Source organism: Notamacropus eugenii, chromosome 3 (assembly GCF_028372415.1).
Source record: "Notamacropus eugenii isolate mMacEug1 chromosome 3, mMacEug1.pri_v2, whole genome shotgun sequence".
NCBI classification, from domain to species: domain Eukaryota; kingdom Metazoa; phylum Chordata; class Mammalia; order Diprotodontia; family Macropodidae; genus Notamacropus; species Notamacropus eugenii.
Genome location: NC_092874.1, coordinates 215,873,903 through 215,890,147, shown reverse-complemented (window position 1 = coordinate 215,890,147; position 16,245 = coordinate 215,873,903). Strand labels below are relative to the sequence as shown.

At 38.8% G+C, this 16,245-nt stretch overlaps 1 protein-coding gene and 1 pseudogene across 4 annotated transcripts in view; one reads left to right on the top strand and one right to left on the bottom strand.

Moving 5' to 3' along the window:
• IPO8 (importin 8) overlaps positions 1–16,245 on the bottom strand; it is a 179,114-nt gene that overhangs the window by 147,222 nt on the left and 15,647 nt on the right. The gene's annotated exons all lie outside the window — the stretch shown is intronic.
• Positions 4,769–5,916, top strand: LOC140533950 (L-lactate dehydrogenase A chain pseudogene; annotated as a pseudogene).

Genomic DNA, 16,245 nt, shown 5'->3' with positions numbered 1-16,245 from the left:
CAAGTCTTTTGTTGTTTATTATTATCTAAAAGCAAAATCATTTGTATAATACTGACTACCAGTAAAAATCAAGACGTGATTTTTCTGTGATGAATATCTTACTGTTACCAATGTAAGATTATAGTCAATACTTGTTATCTAGGATGTGGGATCTTTCAGAGGTAAATCCACCTCAAGCTCTGATTATTGGAACTTGCTAGTTATGCTCCTATTCTTTTATGGCAAATTTCCATAACCATGTCAGATGACGAATGTGAACACAAATACTACATCTTTATCTTATAGGCTAAAGCAGGAGCACATCTGAGTTAGATGCAGGTATAAGATTTGACTTATTTGGCCTAGAATTTTAAATACTGATTAAGTGTTTAACCTCGACAAGTTACTAGTTATATACTCCTGTGAAAGTTAAAGTCCTTTAGTTTCTCAGAATGGAGATAATTAAGCAAATGATGCAAAGAACTGTGAAACCACGATATGTTATTTAGTGAATATCATAACTGATGATATTCAAATACATTGGTCAATGAGAAGCCCATTATATCAAGTATCATTTAATGCCAGTTTAGGAGATGATGAGAATCAAGTAGGCTGCTCAGTGAAATAAACTAATGGGCAAATAGGCTGAACAATGGAATAATGATGTGCCTAGACATGCTCAAACTCTGACCTACCCCCAACTCTTGCCTTTGTGTCCCTGGCTGCCTCATCTCCCCAACCACAGCAGGTTTTCCTCTATAAAAACCCCTAGCTTCTTTTGATGAGTGGGCATCTCCTCAAAGGAGCTAGCTCCCTGAAGTGGCCTCCTTGGGGGCAGGAGGGAACCCTCTCCCTTACAGGGGCTGTCTGTCTTAAGGAGCAGTTGTCTCCCCACTCCTAAAGCTGCTGTTCCTTAATGGGACAGCTTAGTGTGCCATACACAATAAATGCCTTTACTTGATTTGGAGACCGCATGAGTGAATTCCTTCAAGATGACCCTACCACACATACAACACACACCTAATCATTTTGGGGTGCCCCAATGTTCAACATTTCAGGCGTCTATCCTAGGGCAACTATCTCAGACCCAGGTCCTCTCCAAATCAAGGTAAGCCCATGAGTCCATTCCCTTTATTGTTGGCACTACAGCCAAAATGGGGATAGTGTGGGGTCTCTGCATTCTATTTGCAGGTTCTGCTCTGCTTGAGAACCCTGCAATATTCTCCTCCCCATGGGACACGGAGGAAGTGGGTAGGTGAGTCTCTGCACTTGGCTGGGGTCTCTGCACCTAGTTTACAGGTTCTAAGTGGGGAACTTCCTGCTTGAAAACAAGTGGAGATGGGTTGGTTTAAAGGGAAAGTGACTTGTTTTGGACTTACTGCATCAAGGGAGCTCCTCACACACCACAGTGCCAGGGAAACAAAGAACTAGACCCCCGAAGTCACCAAACTCAATCCACTTAGATGCAGCTAGTGGCCAATATCTCAAAAATATCAAAGAAAAAAGAAAAGCACTGATGCAAAAAAAAAAATTTATATCAGCTTTTTTTGCATCAGCAAACTGATGCACAAGCAATCAGTTGAAGAATGGCAGAGGAAATTATACGTAATATTGTTGCATAACAAAAAAAAAATGAGGGGCAGAGCCACAATGGCAGAGTAGAAGGATATACCTGCGCTAGCTCTCCCCCGCCACAGCCCATAAAATACCTATTAGAAATAACTCGAGGGCAGAGCCAAGATGGCAGAGTAGAAATACACACATATGCTAGCTCCAAACCCACAGCCCATAAAATATCTGTAAAGAACTCCGAACAAATTCTGGAGCAGCAGAAGCCACAGGACAACAGAGTGGAGGAGATTTCTGTTCTAGAGAGCCCTGAAAACCTCTCGCAAAAGGTCCATCGCACCTGGACCTGGAGCTGAGCCCAGCCCTGCCTTGGCCGCACAGCACCTAGAGGAGCAGATCCGAGCAGGCTTCAGGGACGGAATCTCCAGGGGCCACGCAGGTCCCTCCACCCACAGGCCCCAAAGGTTGGTGAGAGGGTCTTCTCAGCTTGCCGAGAGGGGAGTGGGGTGCCCCCATAACTCAGGCCCCCTCAGGAGGCAGCAGCAGGAGCGGTGGCAGACAAGGGCTCCCCAAGCAGGCAGGAGCTCAGATCCATTGTTGAAGGTCTCTGCATAAACCCCCTGAGGGAACTGAGCCAGTGAGGCGGCCCTGCCCTGATCTGAGCACCTGAACTTAATATCACACGGAACAGCAGCCCCGCCCCCACCCAAAGCCCTGAGGCTGGGAAGTAGCATTTGAATCTCAGACCCCAAGCGCTGGCTGGGCAGACCTGGAGGCAAAGTGGGTGTGAAGAGAATACTCAGAAGTCAAATCACTGGCTGGGAAAATGCCCAGAAAAGGGAAAAAAAATAAGACTACAGAAGGTTACTTTCTTGGTGAACAGGTATTTCCTCCCTTCCTTTCTGATGAGGAAGAACAATGCTTACCATCAGGGAAAGACACAGAAGCCAAGGCTTCTGTATCCCAGCCCACTCAATGGGTTCAGGCCATGGAAGAGCTCAAAAAGGATTTTGAAAATCAAGTTAGAGAGGTGGAGGAAAAACTGGGAAGAGCAATGAGAGACATGCAAGCAAAGCATGAAAAACAAGTAAACACCCTGCTAAAGGAGACCCAAAAACATGCTGAAGAAAATAACACCTTGAAAACTAGCCTAACTCAACTGGCAAAAGAGGTTCAAAAAGCCAATGAGGAGAAGAATGCTTTAAAAAGCAGAATTAGCCAAATGGAAAAGGAGGTTCAAAAGCTCAATGAAAAAAATAGTTCTTTCAAAATTAGAATGGAACAGATGGAGGCCAATGACTTTATGAGAAATCAAGAAATCACAAAACAAAACCAAAAGAATGAAAAAGTGGAAGATAATGTGAAATATCTCATTGGAAAAACAACTGACCTGGAAAAGAGATCCAGGAGAGACAATTTAAAAATTATGGGCCTACCTGAAAGCCATGATCAAAAAAAGAGCCTAGACAGCATCTTTCATGAAATTATCAAGGAAAACTGCCCTGAAATTTTAGAACCAGAGGGCAAAATAAGTATTCAAGGAATCTACTGATCACCACCTGAAAGAGATCCAAAAAGAGAAACTCCTAGGAACATTGTGGCCAAATTCCAGAGTTCCCAGGTCAAGGAGAAAATATTGCAAGCAGCTAGAAAGAAACAATTCAAGTATTGTGGAAATACAATCAGGATAACACAAGTTATAGCAGCTTCTCCACTAAGGGATCACAGGGCTTGGAAATATGATATTCCAAAAGTCAAAGGAACTGGGACTAAAACCAAGAATCACCTACCCAAGCAAAACTGAGTATAATACTTCAGGGGAACAACTGGTCTTTCAATGAAATTGAGGACTTTCAAGCATTCTTGATGAAAAGACCAGAGCTAAAAGGAAAATTTGACTTTCAAACTCAAGAATGAAGAGAAGCATGAAAAGGTAAACAGTAAAGAGAAATCATAAGGGACTTACTAAAGTTGAACTGTTTACATTCCTACATGGAAAGACAATATTTGTAACTCTTGAAACTTTTCAGTATCTGGGTACTAGGTGAGATTACACACACAAACATGCACATGCACACGCACACACACATAGAGACAGAGTGCACAGAGTGAATTGAAGAGGATGGGATCATATCTTAAAAAAATGAAATCAAGCAGTGAGAGAGAAATATATTGGGAGGAGAAAGGGAGAAATGGAATGGGGCAAATTATCTCTCATAAAAGAGGCAAGCAAAAGATTTTTTAGTGGAGGGAAAAAGAAGGGAAGGGAGAGAAAAACATGAAGTTTACTCTCATCACATTCCACTAAATGAAGGAATAAAATGCACACTCATTTTCGTATGAAAACCTATCTTACAACACAGGAAAGTGGGGGATAAGGGGATAAGCGGGGGGGGGGGATGATGGAAGGGAGGGCATGGGGAGGAGGGACCAATTTGAGGTCAACACTCATGGGGAGGGACAGGATCAAAAGAGAGAATAGAAGTAATGGGGGACAGGACAGGATGGAGGGAAATATAGTTAGTCTTATACAACATGACTATTATGGAAGTCATTTGCAAAACTACACAGATATGGCCTATATTGAATTGCTTGCCTTCCAAAGAGAAGGGGTGGGGAGGGAAGGAGGAAGAGAAGTTGGAACTCAAAGTTTTAGGAACAACTGTCGAGTACTATTCTTGCTACTAGGAAACAAGAAATACAGGTAAAGGGGTATAGAAAGTTATTTGGCCCTAAAGGACAAAAGAGAAAATGGAGACAAGGGCAGAGAGGGATGATAGAAGAGAGGGCAGATTGGTGATAGGGGCAATTAGAATGCTCAGTGTTTTGGGGTGGGGGGAGGGGAGAAAATTTGGAACCCAAAATTTTGTGAAAATGAATGTTAAAAGTTAAATAAAAAATAAATAAATAAATAAAAGAAAAATTAAAAAATGAAATAAGAGGAAAGGAAAGGAAAGGAAAGGAAAGGAAAGGAAAGGAAAGGAAAGGAAAGGAAAGGAAAGGAAAGGAAAGGAAAGGAAAGGAAAGGAAAGGAAAGGAAAGGAAAGGAAAGGAAAGGAAAGGAAAGGAAAGGAAAGGAAAGGAAAGGAAAGGAAAGGAAAGGAAAGGAAAGGAAAGGAAAGGAAAGGAAAGGAAAGGAAAGGAAAGGAAAGGAAAGGAAAGGAAAGGAAAGGAAAGGAAAGGAAAGGAAAGGAAAGGAAAGGAAAGGAAAGGAAAGGAAAGGAAAGGAAAGGAAAGGAAAGGAAAGGAAAGGAGTAACTCTAGGTGCGAGCCTGGGAGCAGCAACCTCACATCTATCTCAGAACTTTCGCAGCCTCACCAGCTATCCCCACAGCTATCCTCCAAAATGGCATCAACTGTCAAGGATCAGCTTATCTTGAATGTCCTAAAGGAGGACCAGGTTCCCCAGAACAAGATCACTGTTGTTGGGGTTGGTGCAGTTGGCATGGCATGTGCCATTAGTATCTTAACAAAGGAATTGGCTGATGAACTTGCCCTAGTTGATGTAATAGAAGACAAACTAAAGGAAGAGATGATAGATCTCCAACATGGCAGCCTTTTCCTAAAAAGATTGTTTCTGGCAAAGACTACAGCATGACTGCAAACTCAAAGTTGGTCATTGTTACAGCTGGGGCATGTCAACAAGAAGGAGAAAGTCATCTTAATTTGGTCCAGCGTAATGTGAATATCTTTAAATTCATCATTCCCAATATTGTTAAATACAGCCCTAATTGCAAGCTGCTTGTTGTTTCCAATCCAGTGGATATTTTGACATATGTGGCCTGGAAGCTAAGTGTTTTCCTAAACACCGTGTTATTGGAAGTGGTTGCAATCTGGATTCTGCCCGTTTCCGTTACCTAATGGGGGAGAGAGTTGGTGTCCATTCTTCAAGTTGTCATGGATGGGTGCTTCGGGAACATGGAGACTCCAGTGTTCCTGTGTGGAACGGTGTGAATCTTGCTGGTGTGTCTCTAAAGAACCTTCATCCTTCTTTGGGAACTGATGCTGATGCAGAAAATTGGAAAGATGTTCATAAACAGGTGGTTGAAAAGTGCTTGTGAGGTATGAAGGGGCTATACTTCCTGGGTCACTGGCTTGTCTGTGGCAGATCTGGCAGAAAGCATTATGAAGAATCTTAGGAGAGTGCATCCAATTACCACCATCATTAAGGGCCTATATGGCATTAAAGAGGATGTCTTTCTTAGTGTCCCATGTGTCTTGGGGCAGAATGGCGTTTCAGATGTGGTGAAGGTCAACCTGAATCCAGAGGAGGAGAACCACTTAAAAAATAGCGCAGATACTCTTTGGGGAATCCAGAAGGAGCTACAATTTTAAAGCCTTTGAATGTGCTGCCATAAAGAGAACAGGACAGGGGGTTGAGGGGTTACGTATGATCTGCTTCTCAGATAGACCAAATCCTTCCTCTGATTAGTGACTAAACACCAGAAGTGTAAAACCTGTGAACACACTCTAGTTTCTTCCTAAAGTTAGAAATGGGGAATAGAACCCTGTTGTAGTTTGCATATGATGCTGAATATGACCTGTATAGTCTCAGTGGGTGGTATCAAGAAGAGCTAGTGCCCCACAGGTATATAAACTACCTGCTTTGTATGTAGGTGCTACAAGTTCCCTTAGGTCTAGAAGACAACACTCTTGGATACAAAACACCATACAGTAGTAATTCTTTATTGATGCATTGATTACCTTTGTGCTCCCCTCCATTACGGCACTACAGTATGGCGCCCATGTATCACCTTTCTAGAGGACCTGATTTTGTCTGCCTATATATATATCAATAGTTGTAAATTTCCATATTATATAAAAAGATCTGTACATGTACAACAATGCAACCAATTCCTCAAGTGTCATACTAACCCTAAATACTGAATAAACAACAAATAACTGATTAAAAAAAAAAAAGAAAAGAAAAGAAATAACTCTAAACAAATTTTAGAGAAGCAGAAGCTACAAGATGACAGAGTGAAAGAGATTTCCAGTCCAAGACAGCCTGGAAGTCCTGCAGGAAAGGTCTATCACCCAGGGCTCAGAGCAGAGCGCAACGCAGTTTTGGCCACAAGGCAGGGCAGGGACAGAACTGGAGCAGGCTTCAGGGCACGAAATCATAGGTAGCAGTTGCAATTCCCACATTTCTCAACCCACAAATGCCAAAGACAGCTTCAAAGGTCAGTGAGAAAGCACTTTCACCTGGGTGAGAAGGGAACAAGGTCTGGCCCTGGCCGCAGGGCAGTGGTAGTCACTGTGTAGCAGCATCCATTTTAGGAGCCTTCAGCCTAAAGACCCTGGGGGAATCAAGCAGCTGATGTGGATCTCAGCCCTGAGTGATAGATCTGGAATGACGAGGAGTGCTGGTGTGGTGGAGCTGGTAAAGACTCTGGAAAGGTAATTCTATTTACAGATCCTGGGCAGAAAATCTTGTGATTCTTCCCAGACCAGAGCACAGACCAGGAGATGAGTAAACTCCTCTCCCTTGATTGTGCCACCTTGGAGGAACTGAGAACCTACAGGTCCCTCAAGTATACCCTCCTCTTGACAAAGGACTCAAAAGTCAAGTAACTGACTGAGAAAATGCCCAAAAAAAGGGGAAAAAAAATAAGACTATAGAAGGTTACTTTCTCGGTGAACAAGTATTTTCCTCCATCCTTTTGAATGAGGAAGAACAAAGGATATCATCAGAGGAAGACAACAAAGTCAAGGCTTCTGCATCCAAACCTCCAAAAAAACATGCAATGGTCTCAGGCCATGGAAGAGCTCAAATTTGAAAATCAAATAAGAAAATGGAGGAAAAATTGAGAAGAGACATGAGAGCAATGCAAGAAAATCATGAAAAACGAGTCAACAGCTTGTTAAAGGAAATTCAAAATAATGCTGAAGATAGTAATACCTTTAAAAGTCGACTAACCCAAATGGCAAAGGAGGTCCAAAAAGTCAAGGAGGAGAAGAATACTTTAAAAAGCAGAATTAGTTCAAAAGCTCACTGAAGAAAACAGTTCTTTAAAAATTAGAATGCAGCAGATGGAAGCTAATGACTTTATGAGAAACCAAGAAATTACAAAACAAAACCAAGAGAATGAAAAAATTGACAACAATGTGAAATATCTCATTGGAAAAACAACTGACCTGGAAAACAGATCCAGGAGGGACAATTTTAAAATTATGGGGCTATGTGAAAGCCATAATGAAAAAAAGGGCCTAGACATCATCATTCATGAAATTATCAAAGAAAACTGCTCTGGTTATCAGGAATGCTTGAAAATTCTCTATTTCACTGAATGTCCATTTCTTCCTGTGAAGGATTATACTCAATTTTGCTGGGTAGGTGATTCTTGGTTTTAATCCTAGTTCCACTGATCTCTGGAGTATCATATTCCAAGCCCTCTGATCCCTTAATGTAGATGCTGCCAAATCTTGTGTTATCCTGACTATGGCTCCACCATACTTGAATGGCTTCTTTCTGGCTGCTTGCAATATTTTCTCCATGAACTTTTCTCTGGAATATTGGCTACAATACTCCTAGGAGTTTTCCTTTGGGGATCTCTTTCAGGAGGTGACCGGTGTATTCTTTCCATTTCTTTTTTACCATATGGTTCTAGAATATCAGGGCAGTTTTCCTTGGTAATTTCTTGACAGATAATGTCTATGCTCCTTTTTTGTCATGGCTTTCAGGTAGTCCAATAATTTTTAAATTACCTTTCCTGGATCTCTTTTCCAGGTCATTTATTTTTCCAATGAGATATTTCACATTGTTTCTACTTTTTCATTCTTTTGGTTTTGTTTTATAATTTCTTAATTTCTCATAGTCATTAACTTCCATTTGCTCCATTCTAATTTTTAAGGAATTATTTTCTTCAGTGAGCTTTTGGACCTCCTATGAAATATAATATTCCAGAAGGCAAAGAGTCTAGGCTTATAGCCACAAATATCAATGTAGCAAAAGTGAGTATAATTGTATAGGAGGAAAAATGGTCTTTTAAAAAAACAGAAGACTTCTAAGTATTTCTGATGACAAGATCAGAGCACAGCAGAAAATCTGCATTTAAAACACATAAGTCAAGAGAAGCATAAGAAGGTAAACATGAGTGAGAAATCATAAGGGACTAAACTGTTCACATTCTTACTCAGGGATATGATATATGCAACCTCTCAGAACTTTATCATGACCAGGGGTAACAGAAGGAGTCTAATTATACAGAGTGTACAATTATGGTGTAATTGTGTTGTGTTCGTATTATTATTTATTTAAATGGAATGGATGGGGAATAAGAAAGTGGGGGTGGGAGATGGAGAGAAAAAAACAGAAAAAATGGGGAAATTTATCTTACATAAACAGTGTGCAAAAGAGTTTATACAATAAGGAGGGGGCAACGGAAGGGGGCAGATAATACTTGAATCTCACTCTCATCTGAACTGACTAAAGGAGGGTAAAGGCAAGGGAAGAAAAAGGGATTAGGAGAAAAGGGAAGACTTCTAAGAGGAAGGATAGATTAAGGGAGGCATTAGTCAGAAGCAAAACACTCAAAAAAATGACAAGGAAAAAAGGGAAGAATAAGCATAAGAAAAGCATGAAAGGAAATACAATTAGTAATCATAACTGTAGATGTGAATGGGATAAACTCACACATAAAATAGAAGAGGATAGCTGACTAGATTAGAAACCAGAATCCAACAATATGCTTTACAAGAAACACACTTAAAATATAAAGATATGAAAAATAAGTTAAATGAATGGGTAAGACAGAATCTATTTCACTTCAACTGAAGTTAAAAAAAGAAAAAGGCAGCCATTATGATCTCAAAGCAAAACCAAAAATCAATCTAATTAAAAGAGAATGTGGAAACTACATTTTGCTAAAAATTAATGAATAATGAATAAATATCACTCTAAACATATATGCACCAGCTTTCAGCACAGTGCCTGTCACACAGTAGGCACTTAGTAAATGATTATTGGTTGAAAATCTTAAAGGAAACATTAAATTATTTATAGGATGAAAAAGACAGTACCTTCAGACAGAGAGCCAATGAACTCAAGAGTACAGACTGAATCATATTTTCTTTTCTTTCTTTTCCTTTCCTTTTTTTTTTTTTTGAAGTGAGGAGGGACATAGCTAATGTCGGAATTTGTTTTTCATGACTATATATAACTGAAACATAATTTGGACATTCTTGCTTTATCAGTAGGAGGAGAAAGGAGATCCTTTGTTAGTAAAAATTAAATTAAATTTAAAAAGCCAAATTGTACATGAATGTAATGGAATGTTATTGTGCTATAAGAAACAATGAATGTGATGAATACAGAAGTATGGAAAGATCTAAGTCAACTGATGGAGAGCTAGGTAAAGCAGAGCCAATAAAAAAGTATACACAATGACTATAACCAATGTAAATAAAAAGAACAAAACACAAAAAATTAAAAATTGGATGCTGCAAAATTGTAAGAAACACATATGTAAGAAACTCCCATACACTCCTTCAAGGAGGTGAGAGGTCCATAGGTATTGCACATGGCACAAGTTTCAGCTAATTTTTTCTTCTTTTTCTTTTTTTTTTTTTTAATTTAAAAAATACTCTGTTACATGGGATGCATCTATAGGAGTAGAAGAAAAATAATGATATAAAAATTTCAATAAAAACTTTCTGAAAAAAACAAGTAAGTATATATAACCGAAAAATAAGAGGACAGAATTAATAATAAAAAAGAAGGGGATACGAAAATGTAAAACAAGGTAAAACATAAAAGAACCTCTTAGAAAAGGATGCCACAAAAGAATTTCACCTAAGCTAAGAATACACTTATGGTGGGGAAAGAAAACAGTTAAAAGTGGGGATATGTAATTAGTGATTTTCTCTTTTCATGACAATATTCTTAGAGCTAACAAATATTTATTAAGCATCTACTATGTGCCAGGCACTCTACTAAGTGTTGAAGATATAGAGACTACACCATCCCCCAAAAAAAGTCCCTACTTTCAAAGAGTTCACATTCTAATGGAGAAGAACACATGCAAACAACAATGTACAAAATACATATGGGACAAATTGGAGATAATAAAAGGGAAGGGATTTGCATTAAGGGAAATAAAGAAATACTTCTTTGCAGAAGAGGGGATTTGAAGGAAGCCAGAAATTCTAGGAAACAAATATGAGGAAAGAGAAAAAAGTCCAGGAATGGAGGGACAGTCAGAGAAAAGTCCCAAGGTTAAGGGGATGGAGTGTCACTGTATAACAAAGTAGAGAAAGTTCTCACTCTACTTAAGCAGACGGATTTACACAAATTTTTGTATCGCAACTCTGTCCACAAAAGTAGGAAAGAAGACAGAAAGGTGGCTATGTATCTCTGGAGGGACAGGGACAGCACAAGGTTCAAGGACACATGGGGGTTAAAGACAGTGAAGCAAAAGCAACAGGAGGAACATGCTGGACCTGGCCAGAACTAAGAAGAACAGGGCAGGGAGGGACAGGGATGGGTAGGGAAAAAGAGAGAGACAAGTGGGGGCTGAAAACATGGAGGAGTGGGCAGAGTGGGGCAAAAGGTGCCAAAGGTCTCAGGCCAAGCTCCCAAAATCCACCAGCAGTGGCAGTTTCTCTGTGACTCTGTTCTGCTGCTTTATCTTGAAGAATTTTTTTTAAGGTTTTTTTTGTTTGTTTTTGGTAAGGGGAACAGCGTGCAGCTCAGAACAGCTCAGAGTGCTGAGCCAAGGGGCTGGAGCAAAGAGAGAGAACAGTGGTGTACAATAATGTACACACAGGCAAATTATTTTGAAATGCTTATTTCTTTCAGAATTCTTTACATACAGTTGTATTTATATAATTCAAATTTACATAAATAAAGAACTATCTATACCTGGAGGGAAAGTGCAAGACTGAAAAGGTAGGAAGGCATAAGAGCTTTGAATACCTAACAAAGGACTTCATATATTTGATCCTAGATGTGACAGAGAGCCACTGAAATTTACTGATAAAGCAGATGGCGTGGTCATACCTGTGTTTCAGAAAGATAATTTTGACATCTGAGTGGAGGAGAGACTGAAATGGGGAAAGTCTAAAGGCAGGGAGGTCAACCAGAAGGTTACTGCCATAGTTCAAGAATGAAATGATAAGGCCACCAGGGTAGCACCAGCATCAAAAGAGAGAAGGGGGTAATTTGGAGACGTGGCGGCAGTAGAGTCAACAAAACTTTAGCAAGTTGGTGGATGAAGCAGAAGGGAGTTTGAGAAAAAGTAAGGAGTTGAGGATGACACTTGGTTTTTGAGCCTGGGGTTATAGAAGTGAAACGAAGCTGTCATCACACAGCAAGATCCCAGAACTACTGTCCTGGCCACCCAATACTTAACTTACAAGGTCTTTGGGGTGTGTACCCCCAGATTTTTAGCACCCCCCTTCTCCATTTTCAATGCCACACAACCCAGGGTCTCTCATTTTAAAAGGGCAAAGAATAGATTCTGGGGAAATGTTCTCTGGCTCCTTATAAAAAAGAAGCTGAGTATCTCATTCCCTGGTATGGTCACCTATAAAAGGAACTCATTCTCTTCTAATGATACAGAGACCATTCACCAGTTGGCAAATCAAACAGCTTATGAACTCTGAGAAATTCAGCATTCCTTGGATTCCCTAGCAAAGGTGGCTCTAGATAATAGAACAGCCTTAGACCACCTGCTGGGTTGTATGTGTTATAGCAAACACATCCTGGTCTATATACATCAACAATTCTGGGAATCTAGGGATTCCATATTTTGGAAAAGTCTAGTTGGATGCAAGAAATCCATAATAACCTCAGTGCTCCAAAATTATCTTCTTCATGAAAATCATTTGTTTGAGGGGGGAATGACAAGGTACAGGTTCTGGAAACACCCCTACCCCAACTCGTCTTAAACTTTCTCACACGGTCAAGTCTCTGGCATTCACCTGAGGCATTTACCCATTCCAGCAATCCTTTGAACTAGGCTTTCATTGTGGCCTATTCCCAATTGTCTATTCCCAGTCCTCCATTCTGTCACCACTGGTATCACCCCCAGCTACTTCCCAGACTAGATCCCAGTCTCCCTTGGCCACATGGTCCAGGTCCCTGGAGTTTCTGGACCTTCTCTGTTACCTACCAGTCACCCCAGACTACATGGCCACTCCTAGATCCCTCCCACAGACTTTCTTGGCCTCCATTAAGGTGCTCAGATTCAATCTGGCCCACTAACATTAATGACACAAATGCTTAGATTCCTTAATAGTCTGGCCAATAAGCAGATTTCTACAATCACACCCACCTTCTATCAGTGTTCCAATAGACTTTGCCTTTGGCTGAAAGAAAGCCTAAGTTGTATTCATTCAGGCAGGATCTGAGTGTCACTACTTTCAAGTTCCAACCCTAAACCTCAACAGGGTGACTTTGGAGCAATAAAAGGGGGTATAAGGAAAGGAGGAATAGGACCACCCCTGAGAAAGGACACATCAAAGTAGCATAAGCAAGATTAATTTCAGGTACAAAGTATTAACTTAGAAAAGAGATAAAAATTAAGAGAAATAAACAAAACAAGACTCAAACTCAAAAACTTTGGCCTTAAATGTGAGCATATTAAGTAATCCCCAAAAAAGACAACTAGAGTAACAGAAGTTAAGAAAACAAGGCCCAATGATTTACTACATAAGAGAATTATATCCAAAAAATATACAAAGAATAAAAATGAAGGAAGAAAATAAAACTTTATTAGGCAGTAGATGATTCTAAAATGCAGCAGGTAGAATCATACTATTGAAATGTGGAAAAAGCTTTATCATATTATTCAGAAAACTTAACTGTTAAAACTTGCTGTTTAAATCTAACCTTATGGGACTAGAGATTATTTGAACCCAGAATATTGCCCTGACCTCGGTAACTCTCTAGGAAAGTCAAACCAAAATATTTATGATTTGTGTTACCAAACCCAGATCTTATTTTGGGTCCACTTATTGGTGGGGGTTTTTTTTTTTTGGTTGTTAATAATGAATTTATTTGTTTCCAGTTTTCAACAATCACTTCCATAAGTTTTAAACTTCTCTCCCCCTTCCCTTCCCAGAGTCCATTTGTTTTAGGTGTGTCCACACAAGTTTGTTTTAGATTCCCCTTGTGTTTTCACTTTGCCCAAATTGTACTGAATGTTTATATTTACTGATTTTCATCTCAATATACCTTGTTTTCAAGTTGCCCTTCTGGCAAAATATCTTAACCACTAATTGGGGTAGTTCTTATGTGAGAACACTTGTCTAAATTTAGATAATGTTGTCTAAACCTTATATACCGTAAATCTTCCAGGGCCTGATAAGAGGAGCCACTACTCCTTTCCAGCTCACTCTCTACCAAGCATCCTAATTCTTTTCAAAACTATTTCAGATTTTGGGATTTGTTCTCACAAACAACTCAAAGCAAAATTAAAATTCTTAAAATTTCAAAAGAAATAAACAGGGATATTACTTTGTGCTTAAAGATACCATGGGCAATAAATCAACACCAATAGGATCATAGGATCACAGATGAAAAGGTGAAAGGAACCTCTGAAGTTTTCTAATCCAATGTACTCATTTGACAGATGGGGAAACTGAGTCTTAGAAAACACTGACTTACTTGAGGTCTAACAGACAGTAAGTGACAGAACCACCTCTCTGACTACAATTCTGGTACACTTTATGCTGTGCTAGACGGTCTCCTAAATATATGTACACTAAATGACATATTCTCTATGTTCATAAAGAAAAAGCTAACCAAACTGCAAAAAGACATGAATATAATACAATATCTATATTCATGAGGGGATATAATGTCAATCTCTCAGGCCAGGACAAAATAAGAAAAAATTTTAAATGTAAAACATAGAACTGAACCAATTGAAGAACATCTATCTGAAATATTTATGTCTTCAGAATGGAAAGATTAATTAAAACATAATTGTCAGCATCAAGTGTACTTTTATTAAAGTAAACAACGTTCTAATTCATAGAGAAATTATAAATGTCATGGTCCTCGTCAAAAATGAAGAACAAACACAACAATAACAACAAATACAAATAAAATGCAGAAAAAGTAAACATACACTAACATACTAACACACTATAGTATACTATAGTATACAGGGAATAAAAGCAAAAGATATAGACCTGAATGGAAACTTACTAATATCCTAAATAATAAGTGAATTAAAGAACAAATCTTAGAAAAACTTAAGGAGGCAATTTGGTACAGTAGAAAAAGTGCTGGATATGGGGGAAGGGGACCAGAATTCAGTTTCTATCCTTCTTACTTGCCTATCTGTGTGATCTTGGTAACATCATTTAAAATCACTGGGTCTTATTTGTAAAATATGAGGCTTGAAGTGTACTACCTCTAAGATTCCTGCCAGCTCTAAATCTATAATCTTCTGACATAATTAAAAACTATGTGAAAAAGGATAACAATTAGTAGGAGAGAACATACCAAAAATTAGTGGTAACTTCTAAAACAGAATTAAGAAAAATTTTCTCTGAAAACATGCCAACGATATAATCAAAATATAAAGTCCAAAATGAGTACAAAATTAGAAATTTTGAAAATTAGGATGGAAATAGATAAGAGGGGGGAAAAACAGAATTAAAAGTATGTTCCTTGGAAAGACTGAGAAAACCTTTAGTTATTCTGATTTTTAAGTAGAAAAATCAATTTACCAAAATAAAAAACCAACATGAAATTAATAAAAAGAAATGAAAGAATTATAAAAACCTACAATACACAAAACCAGAAATTTTAAGGAAATGGATGACTACCTAAAAGTATATGATACCCAGAGCATGATCTCATAAAAAGGATATTAGATAAACCATTAAAAAAAAAACTATAAAAGAAAAAGCCCTGCTCTTAATTAATTTATAGATGAACAAACATTTAATGCAAGGCAAAGTCAATATTGACAAAGAAAAGGCAGGGATGCACCTGAGCTCTCCCAAATCCCCATCCAAACAATTTTAAATAATGCCTCAAAATGAATTCTGGAACAACAGAAACCAAAAAAAGGATGAAGTGAAACAATTTTTCAACTGAAGGCAACTTAGAAGGTTGGCAAGAAAGGTCTGTCATACCAGGGTAAGAATAGAGCCCAGTCCAGCCCAGGCAATACCCCAGAAAATCAGCAACATACCTTGGGGACAACTGAATCAGCAGCAGCAGCTTCCAGAGCTCTCAGCCCAGAGAGGGTAAATCAGTGGACAAATGGCCAAAGGAGATTACAGGGGTTCTTTTGCTGACACTGTGATTAGGACTCTGTTGTATAGCCCATACTTGGAACAGTCCCAGGACAAAGAGGAGCACTAGCACAACAGAGTTTGCTACAGCATAGAAACAGGAATCCTGGTCACAGTTCCAGGGTAAAAAGGATGTCCATTATCACCACTATTATTAAATATTTTACTATAAATGTTAGCTATAGAAATAAGAGAAGAAAAAGATATGGAAGAATAAGAATAGGCAATGAGGAACCAAAATTATCACTGTTTGCAGATGATATGATGGTATAGAGAATCCTAGAGAATTAACTAAGAAAATAGTTGAAATAATTAACAACTTTAACAAAGTTGCAAAGTGTTAAAAAACCCATATGAATCATCAGCATTTCTATATATGACCATCAAAGTCCAGCAGCAAGAGATAGAAAAATTCCACTTAAAATAACTGTAGAGAATACA